At 48.2% G+C, this 14904-nt stretch overlaps 1 protein-coding gene across 1 annotated transcript in view; it reads right to left on the bottom strand.

Annotated features, from left to right (window-relative positions):
• Window positions 1-14904, bottom strand: part of RAP1GAP2 (RAP1 GTPase activating protein 2) — a 186746-nt gene that overhangs the window by 82220 nt on the left and 89622 nt on the right. The gene's annotated exons all lie outside the window — the stretch shown is intronic.

Genomic DNA, 14904 nt, shown 5'->3' with positions numbered 1-14904 from the left:
ATATTTGCACTAGGGTGATGGTTTAGAGTCTACATCCCCAATAATATCCCCATCAGCCCATGAGTTCAAGCAGTTGTTTTTCTTCTGTGTTTCTGCTCCTACAGTTCTTTCTCTGCATGTGGATAACGTTTCTTTCTCATAAGTCCTTCAAGATTGTCCTGGATCATTGCACTGCAGCTAGTAGAGAAGTCCATTATGTTCTATTGTACCACAGTGTATCAGTCTCTGTGTACAATGTTCTCCTGGTTCTGCTCCTTTCATTCTGCATCAGTTCCTGGAGGTCGTTCCAGTTCACATGGAATCCCTCCAGTTCATTATTCCATTGAGCACAATAGTATTCCTCTTCTCTTCTTGAAGGGGCACTAGGAACTGTCCCAGACATCCCTGGTGCTACCTTGGTAACCTCCAAGAGGAGAGGGCAAGGAAATGGGGCAGTAGGGGCAACTGGAGACCCTCAAGGCGGAGGCTTCTTCTTTCCTCTAGGTACTGACATGCCCCCTTTCTTAAAAGAAGGGCTAAGACACTGAGCTCTTCCTGCAAATCAAAGGCTCAATCGCTCAATCAATCTACAGTATATTTGGTCAAACAACATATATTAAGTACCTATTGCATACATGGCACTGTGCTAGTTGCTGGGGCTACAAAGACAAAAGCAGAAAGAGTCCCTGCCCTCTAGAAGCTTGCATTTTTCTATCAGTAGTGTCTACTAGACAAATTTCAATAGATTAATGAGTTTTCTACTCTAGAGAGTAGAAAGTGAAAGAAAGTAAATAGGCCACTGAGCTTTGAGTCAAAGGCCCAGAGTTCAAATCTCACCTTTGGAACTATCTATGAGATCTTGGACAAGTCAGATGACTCCTCTGAACATCAGTTTCCTTATCTGTAAAGGGGGAGGTATGGAGTAAATGACTCACTCCTGAGGTCATTTACATCTCTAGAACTATGGCCTAGGTAGGTAGGTGGTATAGAGGATAGAATGTAGGGCTTGGAGTCAGGAAGATCTGAGTTTGACCACTTGCTAGCCGTATGACCCATAGGCAAATTACCTGACCTTTCTCGGCCTCAGTTTCTTCGCTCATTAAAAAAATAGCTCTGGGGGCTCAATGGATGGAGATGAGAGGTCTTGGGTTCAAATCTGACCTTAAATACTTCCTAGCTGTGTGACCCTGGGCAAGTCACTAAACTCCCATTGCTTAGCCCTTATGGTTCCAATACACAGAATTGATTCTAAGATGGAAGGTAAGGGTTTAAAAAAAATAGCCCTATTTTATGGGACTATTTAAGGATCCAATGATTATCTTTGCAAACTTTTGAGTGTCATATAATGCCAGCCAGCTAGTTCCATGATTCTCTCTAGAAGAGACCCCCTCCTCAGCCTCACTCCATGCACATGGGAGCATGCCTTAGCAAGGGCCCAGCTCCGTGTGGAACCATCTAAGGACACTGAGATTTCCGGTCTCAGAGAGGCTCCCAATGATCCACAGAATGGGAGATTTGAAGCTGGAAGGGACCCTCAAGGACACTGAGTCAACCCCTCCCCCGATTTTACAGACGGGGAAGTTGAGGCCCAGACCAGGTGGCCATGGACAACACGACACAAGGTCTGGAGTCAATTTTCAGTCCTAGGTCTTCCACGACCCCCAATCCGGCATCCTCTCTTCCACGGCAGGCTGCCTCTCCGAATCCACAAAGGCCACGATCGAGAAGCAGATGGCTGGGTCCCCCGTGCCAAAGTTAACAAGGCAGCCCCGGCCGGGCCTGCGGCCACTTCTCCGTGACTCAGTTGGCTGTCCAAGCAGGCAGGGACTGTTTTCCCAAAAGAACGAGCCTCATTTTCCATTCTAAAGCACCGTGAATAAGCAAGATGGCTTGGGCTGGGAGAGGCTGTCCCTGGGATCCAGACCAAATCCCGGAGCCTCTCCCATCCCCGTGAGATTTCTCCAACTAGCACCTTCAGGGGCCCGATCGGCGTCCGAGCCGGCCAGCCCTCCCGGGGTGAGGAGGGGGCGCCCCCTCCCCCAGCACTGGCAGCAGGGAGAGCCAGGACACCAGGCTGGTTTTCCAAACAGGAACAGAGCACGGCAACCCTTTCGCTCATCTGTCTAACTTATTATTAGCAACAGCCGATGCCGCCTGGGAGGGGACCCGCTGCCAGTTTTCCTCACGGCAACCACCACTTTAGCAACCTGACAAGTCAACCATGAAATAATTGCCCAGAACTCAAGCTTGACATACAAAATCATAGCCTGGGAATCAGCGTTTCTGCTTAACTCCCTCTCCAGCCTCGAGAAACCAGGCTTGTCCTTCTTAAAGGCAGAGCCAGCTTCGGGAGGGAAAGCCTGGAATCCGAGTCTTGGAAGTGACCTTGGAACGCGTCAGATCCTACCCCGCCCGAGCAACCAAAACAGTCATTTCTTTTTTCATAATCCTTAACTCGGGGGCTTCTGGGTGACTCATTGGATAGAGCATCAGGCCTGGAGGTTCAAAGCTGGCTGTGTGACCCTGGGTGAGTCACTTAACCCCCATTGCCTAGCCTTTCTCAATCTTCTGCCTTAGAACTGATACACAGTACTGATTCTAAGACAGAAGGTCAGGGTTTGGGGTTTGTTTGTTTTTTTTTAGAACATCCTTACCTTCTGTCCTAGTGTCAGTTCTAAGACTTAAGAGTGGCCAAGGCTAGGTAACGGGGATTGACAGAAAATGAGTAGCTGAATGACCTTGGGTGAGTCACTTAACCCTGTTGGCCTTAATTTCTTCACCTATAAGATGAGCTGGAGAAGGTAATAAAAAACCATTCCAGTACCTTTGCCACGAAAACCCCAAACGGAGTCCCGAAAGGCTGGGACACTACTGAAACGACTGAATAATTACAATTTCTCCTGATACCTGGTGCTTAATAAATGTTTATCGGCTAGTTGACTCGTGAGTGAGTTGCACATTAAATGGGAGGAAGGGGATAATGCTGGCTTTGGAGGTAGAGAAGTTCCTCTGACTAAGGCTGGAACCCCTTTGTCTTCTGAAGGACTTTCCCAGCTCTCTCATTTGTAAAAAGAGGAGGTTGGACACTTGAGGCACTCGAAAGCTCTGATCCTCAGTTGGGGACAGTAACCATGACAGCAATTTTACTTTCTGACTGGGAAGGGAAAACCATCTGACTAATCCTGGAAAACTTCAAGGAGGAGGCAGGCATCCAAGAGATGATGAAATGATAGACTAATAATAGTTTACACCTCTAGAGCACCTGACATACATGACCTCGTTTAATCCCCACAATGCTCCTGGAAGGTAGGCGCTGCTATTTCCCCCCCCATTTGATAGATGAGAAAATGGAGTTGCCCATGGTGACCCAGATCCTAAGTGTCAAAGGCAGAAAATGGGTCCTCCTTCTGTTAACTCGATGACATACCAGAGAGCCTCCTGAAAAGGAAGATCACTTGGAGGAAAGGGGAGAAAGAGGCTCAAGTCATGAAACACTAACCGCTGCCCTTCTTAAAGGGGGAGCATGCGATTCTGTCTCAGCGCCCAACCACTGTACAAGTTCCCGTGGCTTACTCATCTTATGGGTCGCCAAAAAAGCCGGGAAGAGGAGACCTACCTTGGACTGCTAACGCAGCTTTCTTTGCCCGCTGAAAGAGAGAGAGCACCAGATTTGAAAGTATTTGACTGCCAGCGAAGGTGGAAGGGAGATGGGCTGTTAGGTCAGAATCCCGGCATTGGGCATGCCTATAAGGAGAAAGAGCCCTTGAGGAGAGCAGTGGGATGATAAGGTCCAAGTCATGGGTTCACTTCCTCTACTCTGCCTGATGGGAGAGAAGAACCCTAGACTTAAAATCAGAGAACTGGAGTCTATCTGGGTCCTGTTGTGGTTGGTAGGGAGAAAGAATAAAAGAAAGAAGGAATGCTAAATTTAGGGCCAAAAGACCTGGGTTCTAATCCCAGCTTTGCATTCAATATCTGGATGACCTAAGACAAGTCGCTAAAAACAAACAAACAAAAAAAAACCCTCACCTTCCATTTTAGAATCAATACTAAGTATTGGTTCCAAAGCAGAGGAGCAGTAAGGGTTAGGTGATGGGGGTTAAGTGACTTGCCCAGGGTCACACAGCTAGAAAGTGTCTGAGGCCAGATTGGAATCCAAAACTTCCCATCATCAGGTGTGGCTCTCTATCCACTGAGCCACCTAGCTGCCCCAGATAAGTCATTTTGACCTCAGTATCCTCATCTGTAAAATAAGGAGATTGCACTTGATGACTGCTGAGGTCCCTTCCAGCTCTAAATCCATGATCCTATTTACTATTTGGGTGACAATTGGCAAGACAGGCAACCCCTCTGGGTTTCAGTTTCTTCATTTATAAAACAAAAGGAATGGACTAGACACCTCTGAGTTCTAAGTTGAGGATGGAGCAGGTGACCTTGTAAAAGTCATTTATCTTCCATTTTTATTTTTGTAAAAGTCACTTCTATTGGGGACTCAGTTTTCTTGTCCATCAAATAAGAAGCTTGGACTAAATCAAAGAATAATACCAAAAAGTATTTATTAAATACCTACTCTGTGATAGGCACTGAAGATACAAAGACAAAAAAAAGGCCCCAAGGAGCTTACATTCTATGGGGAAGACAATAACATACAGATAATATAATCAATAATAATACAAATATTCTACGGGGAGGACAATATATAAATGTTTTAGCCTGCCCAGAGTCAATACCAGGAAAACATGAGGCTGTCCCAGAGAAAGGGCTCTAGCTGGCTCTAGAATTTAGGTCAGAAGACCCGTGGTTGAGGACCGTGCCGCCTCAGATAAAGTACTTGGCTCAGTTTTCTCAACTGCAAAATGGGCACGAAGATATTTGCTCTACCTGCTTCACAGATAGTTGTAAAAAAAAAAAGTCCTTTGCAAAGTCTGAAGTGTAACAGCAACATGAGTCATCACGGCCATTACTCAGACATAAATCGCTTCCTTAATCACGATGAGCCATCCATTTCTTTGCTTGGATCCATTGAGGAGAAACACTTAGAAGACCGTGAATAGCTTCGTGGGAGCCATTCTTACAAACGGAAAACATGATTCAAGGCACGCGCCCTTTGGGGGTGGGAGACCAAGGCTAGAGCCATCTTCCTGGACAAAGGAGAGCCTGTGCTTCTGGCAGGGAAGCAAGATGGGAGAAGGGGGTGGGGAGCTGTCTTGGGAGCTCCTTCCCCAGCACAGCACCTCTCCTGCCTCTCTCCCACAAGGCTCACTCTCCAACCGAGATGAGTTAGTTATTAAGTTGTATGCTGGGTGCCCAGTCCCTGCCTTCAGGGAGCTGACACACCGGGAGGGGGATAAGACGATAGAGAGAGCATCAACAAGCACTTATTATATGTCTTCACGGTGCTGAGGACCAAGGATGGAAACCAAGCCCTGCCTTCTAGGAGTTTCCATCTACCCGCCTTCCTTTTAACCATCATTCCTTTCTGACATCCTCAGAACTCACTACCCTGATTGTCAGGGCTTTTTTCTCCCTAAGTTAGATTGCATTTATTTTATTATGTGCACATGCACACATATATGTGCACACACACATGTGTGCACACATGCTGTCTCTTCCAATGGAATAGGGCAAGGAATTTTTTTCATTTGTTTTTGAATCCTCAGTGCTTGGCAGAAAGAAAGAAAGAAAGAAAGAAAGAAAGGAAGAAAGAAAGAAAGAAAGAAAGAAAGAAAGAAAGAAAGAAAGAAAGAAAGAAAGAAAGAAAGAAAGAAAGGAAGAAAGAAAGAAAGNGGAAGGAAGGAAGGAAGGAAGGAAGGAAGGAAGGAAGGAAGAAAAGAAAGGAAGAAAGCAAGAAAGAAAAAAGGAAAGAAGGAAAGAGAGAGAGAAAGAAGGAAAGAAGGAAAGAGAGAGAGAAAGAAGGAAAGAAGGAAAGAATGAAAAAGCATCTTATAAGTGTTTTCTATTTGTAAAGGGCTATAGACACAAAAAGAGGAAAAAGAGGAGCAAGACAAACCCTCCTTTGAAGGAACTCATACTCCTTCCCCCCCCCCCCCTTTTAAACCCTTACCTTCCATCTTAGAATCAATATTATGTATTGGTTCCAAGGTGGAAGAGCAGCAAGGGCTAGGCAAAGAGGGTTAGGTGACTTGCCCAAGGTGACACTGCTAGGAAGTGTCTGAGGCCACATTTGAACCCAGAACCTCCCATCTCTAGTACTGGCTTTCAATCCACTGAGCTGCCCTGTTGATCCTTCTTTTTCTTTTTTAAAACTCTTACCTTCTGATTTAGAATTAGTACTACGTATTGGTAAGGGCTAGGCAATGGGAGTTAAGTGACTTGCCAAGAGTCAGGCAGCTAGGAAGCTATCTGAGGCTAAATTTGAACTCAGAACCTCCCATCTCTAGGCTTGGAACTCCTATTTCTAATGGGGAGGAAGAAAGGCAACGCATATGGAAAGCTTCACCTGTGAATCTGATGGAAAGGTCCTAGCGTCCTTTGGCTGCATATTTTACCTGGCATGCAGTAGATGTATGAACGAGTAATTATTGATCATTATTAATTAGTGATTATTCATATTGATTTAGCTTATCTTCTTTCCTATTTTGGTCCATCCTAGATGCAACTCCCACGACTGCCAGATCTATCTTCTAAAACATTCCTGTTATCCAGGCACTTACGTGCTCAAGAACCCACAATGGCTGGGGATTCCCCTTGGGATGGAGCCATCCATTTATAAGTTAATTCCATCCATTCAAAATCAAACTAAATGAAATGGCTCCATCTTCCTGACTGACGGAATCAATCAAATATTTACTGAGCACATCCTCCGTGCTTGGCAGAAGATGCTGTGGGGGGAATAAACTCCACTCGTTCAGAAAACAGCAAAGGAAACCTGCCCGCCTGGATTGGCTGCATGGAGTAGAAAGAAGATGGAGCTTAGCGAGTCTGGCTTCCTAGACCCATCTCTAATAATTCCTAGCTGGGGGACCACAGGCAAGTTAATTAACCTCTCTGGGCCTCTGAGATTCCCCTATTTGGAACTTGAGAAAAGTAAAGCTTTTATTGCATGCCTCACCTGGGCTGTGGCAAGAAAGGCAATTTCTACAGAACAAGATAAACAAACTCTGACAACGATGATGATGATGATTCCTCCTTCTCATTCTTTAAATTAAATCGCTCATTTTGAGGCTACCTCCTCTAGGAAGCCTGGGCTGACTGACTGCCAAGGGCAATAACTACTTTCCTCTTTGGGCTTCCCATAGTCCTTTGCTAGACGACTTTCTCTGATTTTTTTTCAAATATTTAATTTTCTTTTTCCAGTTATAGGGAATACATTTTTTTTAAACCCTTAACTTCTGTGTATTGGCTCTTAGGTGGAAGAGTGGTAAGGGTGGGCAATGGGGGTCAAGTGACTTGCCCAGGGTCACACAGGACTCTAGGACCTCCCGTCTCTAGGCCTGACTCTCAATCCACTGAGCTACCCAGCTGCCCCAGGAAATACGTTTTTAATGTTTGTTTTTAAAATTTGGAGTTCCAGAGCAGTGAGGCGGCTCAGTGGCTAGAGCCAGGCCTAGAGATGGGAGGTCGATCTGGGGCAATTCTGAAGGATTTATGACGGGGAAGGTTATCCACCACCAGAGAAAGAACTGTTGGAGTTGGACGGGTGCGGGTCCAAGCAGAATCTCTTTCTGGCTTTATTTGGGGGTTGTGGTTCTGTCTGAGTATTCTCTTACAACAAGGACCAAGATGGGAGTCTGTCTTGCATGACAATACACGAATGGCTGAGATCAAAGTGTTTACCCTCTCCAAGTAGGGGAAGGGAAGGAAATAGTTTGGATCTTATAATTTTGGAAACCATGTGTTGAAAATTGTTATTACATGTAATTGGGAAAATATCTTTGAATTAAAACAAATTAATAAAATTTATAAATTGAACCCAGGTCCTCTGACTCTGCTCTCCTTCTACTGAACCACACAGATACCACATTGTTTTCTAATCCTAAAATCCTCAAAATAAAATTAAAATAGAGACAGGAGGTCCTGGGTTCAAATCTGGCCTCAGACACTTCCTAGCTAGGTGACCCTGGGCAAGTCACTTAACCCCCATTGCCTAGCTCTTACTGCTCTTCTGTCTTGGAACAGATACACAGTTTTAATTCTGAGACAGAAGCTAAGGGGTTTTTTGAGTTCCAAATTCTCTCCTTCTCTCCCACTCCTACCCCCTCCATGAGAAGGCAAGCAAATAGAGAGAGGTCATAGGGGCGCAGCCATGCAAAACATATTTCCATATTAGGCTCGACAATTTTCTTAATGAATGTATTTATCATAATAAGTATGCAAGCGCTAACGCCAAGCCCAATGCAAGTCTGTATACATCTTCTTATAGCTCCCATTAGGATGGAAGCTGCTCCTCAGGGGCTGGGCCAGTGTTTTCTTCTTCCTCCTCCGTTGCCCCAACACTTAGCACAATGCCTGATATTAAAGTGTCTTGGATTTGGAGTTAGGAAGACCTGAGTTCAAATCCTGTCTCCAACATTTGCTGGCTCTGTGACCCTGGACAAGTCCCCTTAAACTTTCCTGCCTCAGTTTCCCCATCTGTTCAATGGGAATCACAATGGTACGTCCCTCCCAGGGCTATTGTGAGAACAAAATGTAAAGCACTTTGCAAACCTTATGTGTGCTATTATTGCTGTTATTGTTGTTATTATTATTATTATTATTTGCCTTCCAGGTTTGTGGAAGAAAATGATGAGCTCCGTTTGGGTCAAGCAGATTAATAGAATCAAAGAACATTTCAATTAGAGGTGGCAAGGTGGCTGATCTATAGCAGCCGACTTGGAGACAGGAAGTCCTGAGTTCAAATCTAGCCTCAGATATTTCCTAGCTGTATGATCCTGGGCAAGTTACTTAACCCCTATTGCCCAGCCCTTATTGTTCTTCTGCCTTGGAGCCAATATTTAGGATTGAGATTCTTTTTTTTTTTTTTTTTTAATTAAAACCCCTACTTTCCATCTTGGAGTCAATACTGTGTATTGGTTCTAAGGCAGAAAAGTGGTAAGGGTAGGCAATGGGGGTCAAGTGACTTGCCCAGGGTCACACAGCTGAGAAGTGTCTGAGGCCAGATTTGAACCTAGGACCTTCCATCTCTAGGTCTGGCTCTCCATCCACGGAGCTACCCAGCTGCTCCCTTAGGATCAAGATTCTAAGACAAAAGGTAAAGGTTTTTAAAAAAGAAGAGTTTCAGGCATAATTTGAACCCCGGTTTTCCCGAGTCCAGGTTCAATGCTCTCTCCAGGACAGCCTATTAGCCTAAGGCAGCGCTCCTCTGGCCCATCTGCCTTCCCAGAGAGGTGAGTCTGTGGGCAGTTGGCCAGTCCCGGGCTGGGGACGGAGGTTACCTTGGAGTCTGTCCCTCCCAGGGCCATCCCGAGGCAGGATGCCACGGCGGGAAGGTCTCGGGACAAAGGAAGCAGACGTGTGGAGGGCTGGTCTGGTCACCCACTCCAAAAGGGAAATGGCTTGTTGGCCAGATGGGCACCTGGGGCCAGACGGAAATGCAGCCAGAAAATCCGTCCTTCTCACTCCCCCTGAAGAGCAAACACTGCCCGCGAGCTGGCACAACCTCAGGCCATAACCGTGTTCCTGGGAGGGTTTTAGGATTAGAAAACAGTATGGTATCTGCGAGGTTCAGAAGAAAGAGAGCAGAGTCCCAGGACCTGGGTTCGAATCCTGCTCGGCCCCTTATTAACCGCAGGACTTGGGAAGGTGTCCGCTTCTCTATCCGAGGAGGAAGCTTGGTCCGAATGAGCCCTGCGATGCCCTCTGTCTCTCGATGTACGGTTTAGCCCTTCATTTGACAGGGAGAAAACACGGAGGCCTCGAGGGCTGCGGTGACATCTCTAAGGCCACACCGAGGGTTTGAGCCCCCGGGGATACGGCCCTCGGCACGGACTGGGGAGCCTCCAGCCTCGGATGCTTCCTAGCTGGGTGACCCTGAGCAAGTCACTTCACCCTGTTTGCCTCCGTTTCCTCGCCTGTCAAATGAGCTGGAACAGGAAATGGCCAACCCCTCCGGGCTGCGTGCCAAGAAAACTCTCCGCGGAGCCCTAAAGAGTCAGACATGCAGGCTAGAGAGCAACGGAGCCCCGACATGGCATCTCGGAACGTCCTCCCGGTCCCACCCAAGGCAAGAGCGAAGGAGCCGTCTCGGAGAGAGCCCAGAGAGGGAGCCTGGCGGCAGGGGCTGAGGGGGGGCTGAGAGGGGGCTGAGGGGGGCCGTCCCCTCCCCCCTCGCTCGATACCCCAGCCTCCCCTCCTCCACACACACACACATGCACGCGGCTCCTCCCTCCTCTGGGAGTGACCTGCCAGCACAACACCGCGTGTGGGCCAACAGCTGGAGGGGGCTGGGGGGCTCCTCGCCAGATGCCGGCTTCAGGCGCCGCTGGGCATCGCACCCCGGACTCACCAAAATGTTCCTGAGGAAATCCATCATCTCCCTCCCCCGGGCTCTGTCCCTGGGGCGGCCCGGGGAGCCCTCGAGCCCCGTCCCGAGGATCGGAGCAGCTTGTGCTGGTGTCTTACAGCAGCTTCCTCAAGATCAAACAAGGAACTGTTGGGTTTGGGTCTCTGCCCAGGACCGTCCTTCCACTCTGCCTCGCACTGACCTTTGACCCCTCCCGTGGGCTGGAAGCGGGTGGCCAGACTGGGGGTGGGGGTGGGGGGAGGGGCCGCAGCAGGTTAAACAGGAAGCCATTGTAGGACTGGAGAAAAGAAAGGGGAGGAAGTCAATGAAGGAGGGCGTTGGGGGGGTTTGTTTTCCTTCTCCAATCCTTCTCGCCCTTCCCTTCACGCCTTGGAAGCGCCCCGGTAGCTTCTGGCTGGAGATCCAGGTGGAAGGGCTGGGCTGGGACATAGTAAGTGATTAACTGGAAGGAGGCAGCCATGGGGCGGTGGATGGAGTTCTGAGGCTGGGCTTTGAGTCTTGGCCTTCCCAAGATCCGCCTTAAGACCTTGGGTAAGTCCCTTCCCCTGTCTAGACCTCAACGTCCTCAACGAAGGAGAGGGGAGGACCGTAGGATTGCCTCATCCAATCTGGTCCTGAAGGAGAGACTCAGAAAAGCCCTCCTTCCCGTCTTGGCAGAAGTGGGGGGCTACGTGTGAGAAGCGGTGCACGGACACTGAGACTCAGCTGATGGGATAGTTCGCCCTCTTCTTTGTTCTTTGCTTGGGACAGCACTGTGGCTCGGTGGATAGAGAGCCAGATCTGGATTTGGCGGGTAGTAAATGCTTGCCGAATGGTTGATTGTCCAAAAACTTGCAGGGCTGGGGGCAGTGAGGGGGCTCAGGGGCCTGAGAGCCAGGCCTAGAGATGAGAGAGGAGGTCCTGTGTTCAATAACTTCCTAGCTGTGTGACCCTGGGCAAGTCACATAACCCCAATTGCCTAGCTCTTATCGCTCTTCTGCCTTGGAACGATTCTTGTATCTATTCTAAGACAGAAGGAAAAGGCTAAAACAATTTTTTTAAATAAAAGGGACTGGGGGTGGGGCAGCTGGGTAGCTCAGTGGATTGAGAGCCAGGCCTAGAGATGGGAGGTCCTGGATTCAAATCTGGCCTCAGACACTTCCCAGCTGTGTGACCCTGGGCAAGTCACTTGACCCCCATTGCCCACCCTTACCAGTCTTCTGCCTTGGAGCCAATACACAGTATTGACCCCAAGACAGAAGGTAGGGGTTAATAGCTAAACAGATAAATAAATAAATAAAAGGGGCGGCTTTCTAGGAGAGGGAGTGGGAAGGGACACACTGGGAAGTAACAGTAACAGAAAAACAGAAGATACCAACAATTTGTGGTTGTTTTTAAACAAAAAGACTACATTAGCTCTAAGGTCCTTCCTAACTCAAATAAGCTGGAACGTCTCGGTTCTTGACTGAGCCGGTGCTCCGGGCCTTGGGCCTCCTGCTCAGGGACAAGACCATTTCACTGTGTGACTGGCCAAGTCACCTCATTTCTCTTGGCCTCCGTTTTTTGAAATGGGCTGCATTCGTTTGGCTCTGTCTGCTTCCAGACACGAAGGCGAGAAGGAAAAAGGGAGAGCAGAAGGGAGCGAGCTTCGACCGAGGGAAGGATTATCTGTTCGGGCCAGGAGATGTCGGCATCTCCGCGGGGACCCACGTGGATTTGGCAGGCGAAAGCACAATTTAAAAATAAATGGAGTGGGGACACAGCTGGGGCCAGAAGGCCCCAGAGTGCAGGCCCGGGCGGGCTCCGTGATGCTGGTACCGGGAACAGAGATGGGAATAAAGAGCAGCCGGCCCCCCGGGACGCCAGCTTGGGGCCCCTCACTTTTCAGGTTTAGAGAACTCACACAAGCTTTGTTGAGGAAAGCTCTGGCCATGAGACTTTAGAGTCAGAGCTGGCAGGGAGCCCAACCCCCTTACAGTACAGATGGGGAAACTGAGGTTCAGAATCAGAAGCCACGGTCATAAATCTGGAAAGGATCTCAGAGGTCATCTAGTCAACTCTCTCATTTTACTGTACAGGAAATGAGTCTCAGAGAAGCCCCAAGTCACGGAGCTCATAGCTGTCAAAGGTGGGATTCGGACTGGAGTCTTCCTGACTCCAAGTCTGGTCCTCTGTCCACAATAATGACCTTCCTCTGTGCCAACCCATCTTCAGAAGGAAGATGACACGCTGGAGGGTTTCTCATATTTAAAAGAGGGAAAAAGAAAAGAAAGGAACTTTGACCTATGAAGACCACCAATGAAGACCACCAATACCCCTCTCCCCCCTCAACTCAGTCTCAAAGATGCCTCTCCCTCCCACTCAAGCCAGCTTTGACTGTCTCACCCTACCTGTCTTAAACTCTTTGACAAATGAAGAAGTTGTTCCGTTGTTTTTTGTGACTCCATTTGGGGTTTTCTTGGTGGTTATACTGAAGTGGTTTGCCAGTTCCTCCTCCAGCCCATTTCATAGATGAGAAAATTGAGGCAAATAGGGTTAAGTGACTTGCCCAGAGTCACACAGCTAGTAAGTGTCTGAGGCCTGATTACATCTCAGGGAGACGAGTCTTCCCGATGCCAGGCCACTATCCACAGGGCCACTAAATAAAGAAGACCATCTCCCCAACCAAGCCTACCCAACCTGTATCCCATCATATTACACAGAATGTTCCCAAAGTCCTTATGCTAGGTTTGTTTTTTCTAACACTCTCACCTTCCATCTTAGAATCCATACTTTATGTATTGGTTTCAAAGCAGAAGAGAGGTAAGGGTTAGGCAATGGGCATTAAGTGACTTGCCCAAGGTCACATAGCTAAAAAATATCTGAGGCAGGAGCAGCTGGGTAGCTCAGTGGAGTGAGAGTCAGGCCTAGAGACAGGAGGTCCTGGGTTCAAACCCGGCCTCAGCCACTTCCCAGCTGTGTGACCCTGGGCAAGTCACTTGACCCCCATTGCCCACCCTTACCACTCTTCCACCTATGAGACAATACACCGAAATTAAGGGTTTAAAAAAAAATGTATCTGAGGCCAGATTGGAACCAAGGCTCTCCAGACTCTAGGCTAAAGCTCTGTTCATTGTGCTACTAGTTGTTCTTCAACCCCCTTATTTTTATAGATGAGGATGACTGAGACCCTAGGAAGGAAAGTGGCTTGCCCAGGGTGACACAGGTCCTAAGTGGAAGGGCAGGATTTGAACCGAAATCCTCTGAATTCTGAGTCAATGCCTTTCCCACTGGACTACGGCTGCTCAGGAGCTAAGATTCAAAGGCATATCTCCTGACTCGAATCCAGTTTTCTGTCCAATAACACCATCCCCCAAATAATCTTTGTTCTGCTCCCTCCTCCCCATCCTAACTCACCATCCCCAGCCCCCCACCAGATGTGCAGTACATCTCTTTTCTCCATAATCCCCTCCCCAGTCAGCTTCCCCTCCCTGGATTTATTTAAGCTCTGGAAGCCCTTGGTTGATGCCACAGCTGAGAACACAGACCAAGAATCTCTTCAGGAGCTTAGGGGATGGAGGAGGAAAGATAGACAAGGCAACACACTGTCCTTACTGGGAAAGGCTAATGAGTACACTTGGGTGTGATCTTGGAAAAGCCATCTCCCCTGATCTGTGCCTCAGTCTCCCCCTCTGTAAAACGAGATCGAACCAGTTGGTTTCCTAAGGTCCCTCTTGATTGTAACATTCTAGAATTGTGTACTAAAACCAGCAGAGCTGGGCACGGTGGGCTCCCCCTCACTATAAGTCGTGCACACTGGCCCACAGTTCATCCACTTCACCATCTGTCCCTCTTTAAAATCATAATCAGGATAGTCACTCTCTCGCTGATCTTATGCATAAGCTACTCTCTGATCGGCCATGGCTTTCCAGTGATCACCTACAGGGTCCTGAGCTCACCCAGTGTGGCACAAGCAGCCGCCCACTATCTCCCGCATCCCCAGATCTCTCTAGAATGCATGAATATCAGAATGGAAACATGGAGGGTTGGAACACTAAAGAGTCTCGGAGCCATTCCATCATGATGCCATGGAAAGCCTATTCCATATGTGGCCAGAGTATTTGGGTTCCAATCCTGGGTCTGGTACTTGCTTACCTTACCTTACTTGAGTAACCTTGAGCACAGCATCTATATTTCCAACCTCAGTTTCCTCGTTTGTAAATGGAGAGAGTTGGGCTAACTGACCCAGGGCACTGCCCTTCCAGCTCCAGCTCTAGGCTCCCATCCTCCACTCTGGTAACTCTATTCTCTTATAGAGGCAGAACTGCCCAATGGCTGCTCCTGGATTTGAATGTTAAGGGACAAAAGCGAGGTGGTGCCGAGGAAAGAGACAGTACGTAGTGACTGCCAGGAAAAATATGGAGTGGAGAGCAAAAGGCTAGGCAGATCTCCATCAATCAATTAGTCTCTCATCCTTCGGCACA

The sequence above is a fragment of the Gracilinanus agilis genome, chromosome 4 (assembly GCF_016433145.1).
Source record: "Gracilinanus agilis isolate LMUSP501 chromosome 4, AgileGrace, whole genome shotgun sequence".
Lineage (NCBI taxonomy): Eukaryota > Metazoa > Chordata > Mammalia > Didelphimorphia > Didelphidae > Gracilinanus > Gracilinanus agilis.
This window is presented reverse-complemented; position numbering and strand designations above follow the sequence as displayed.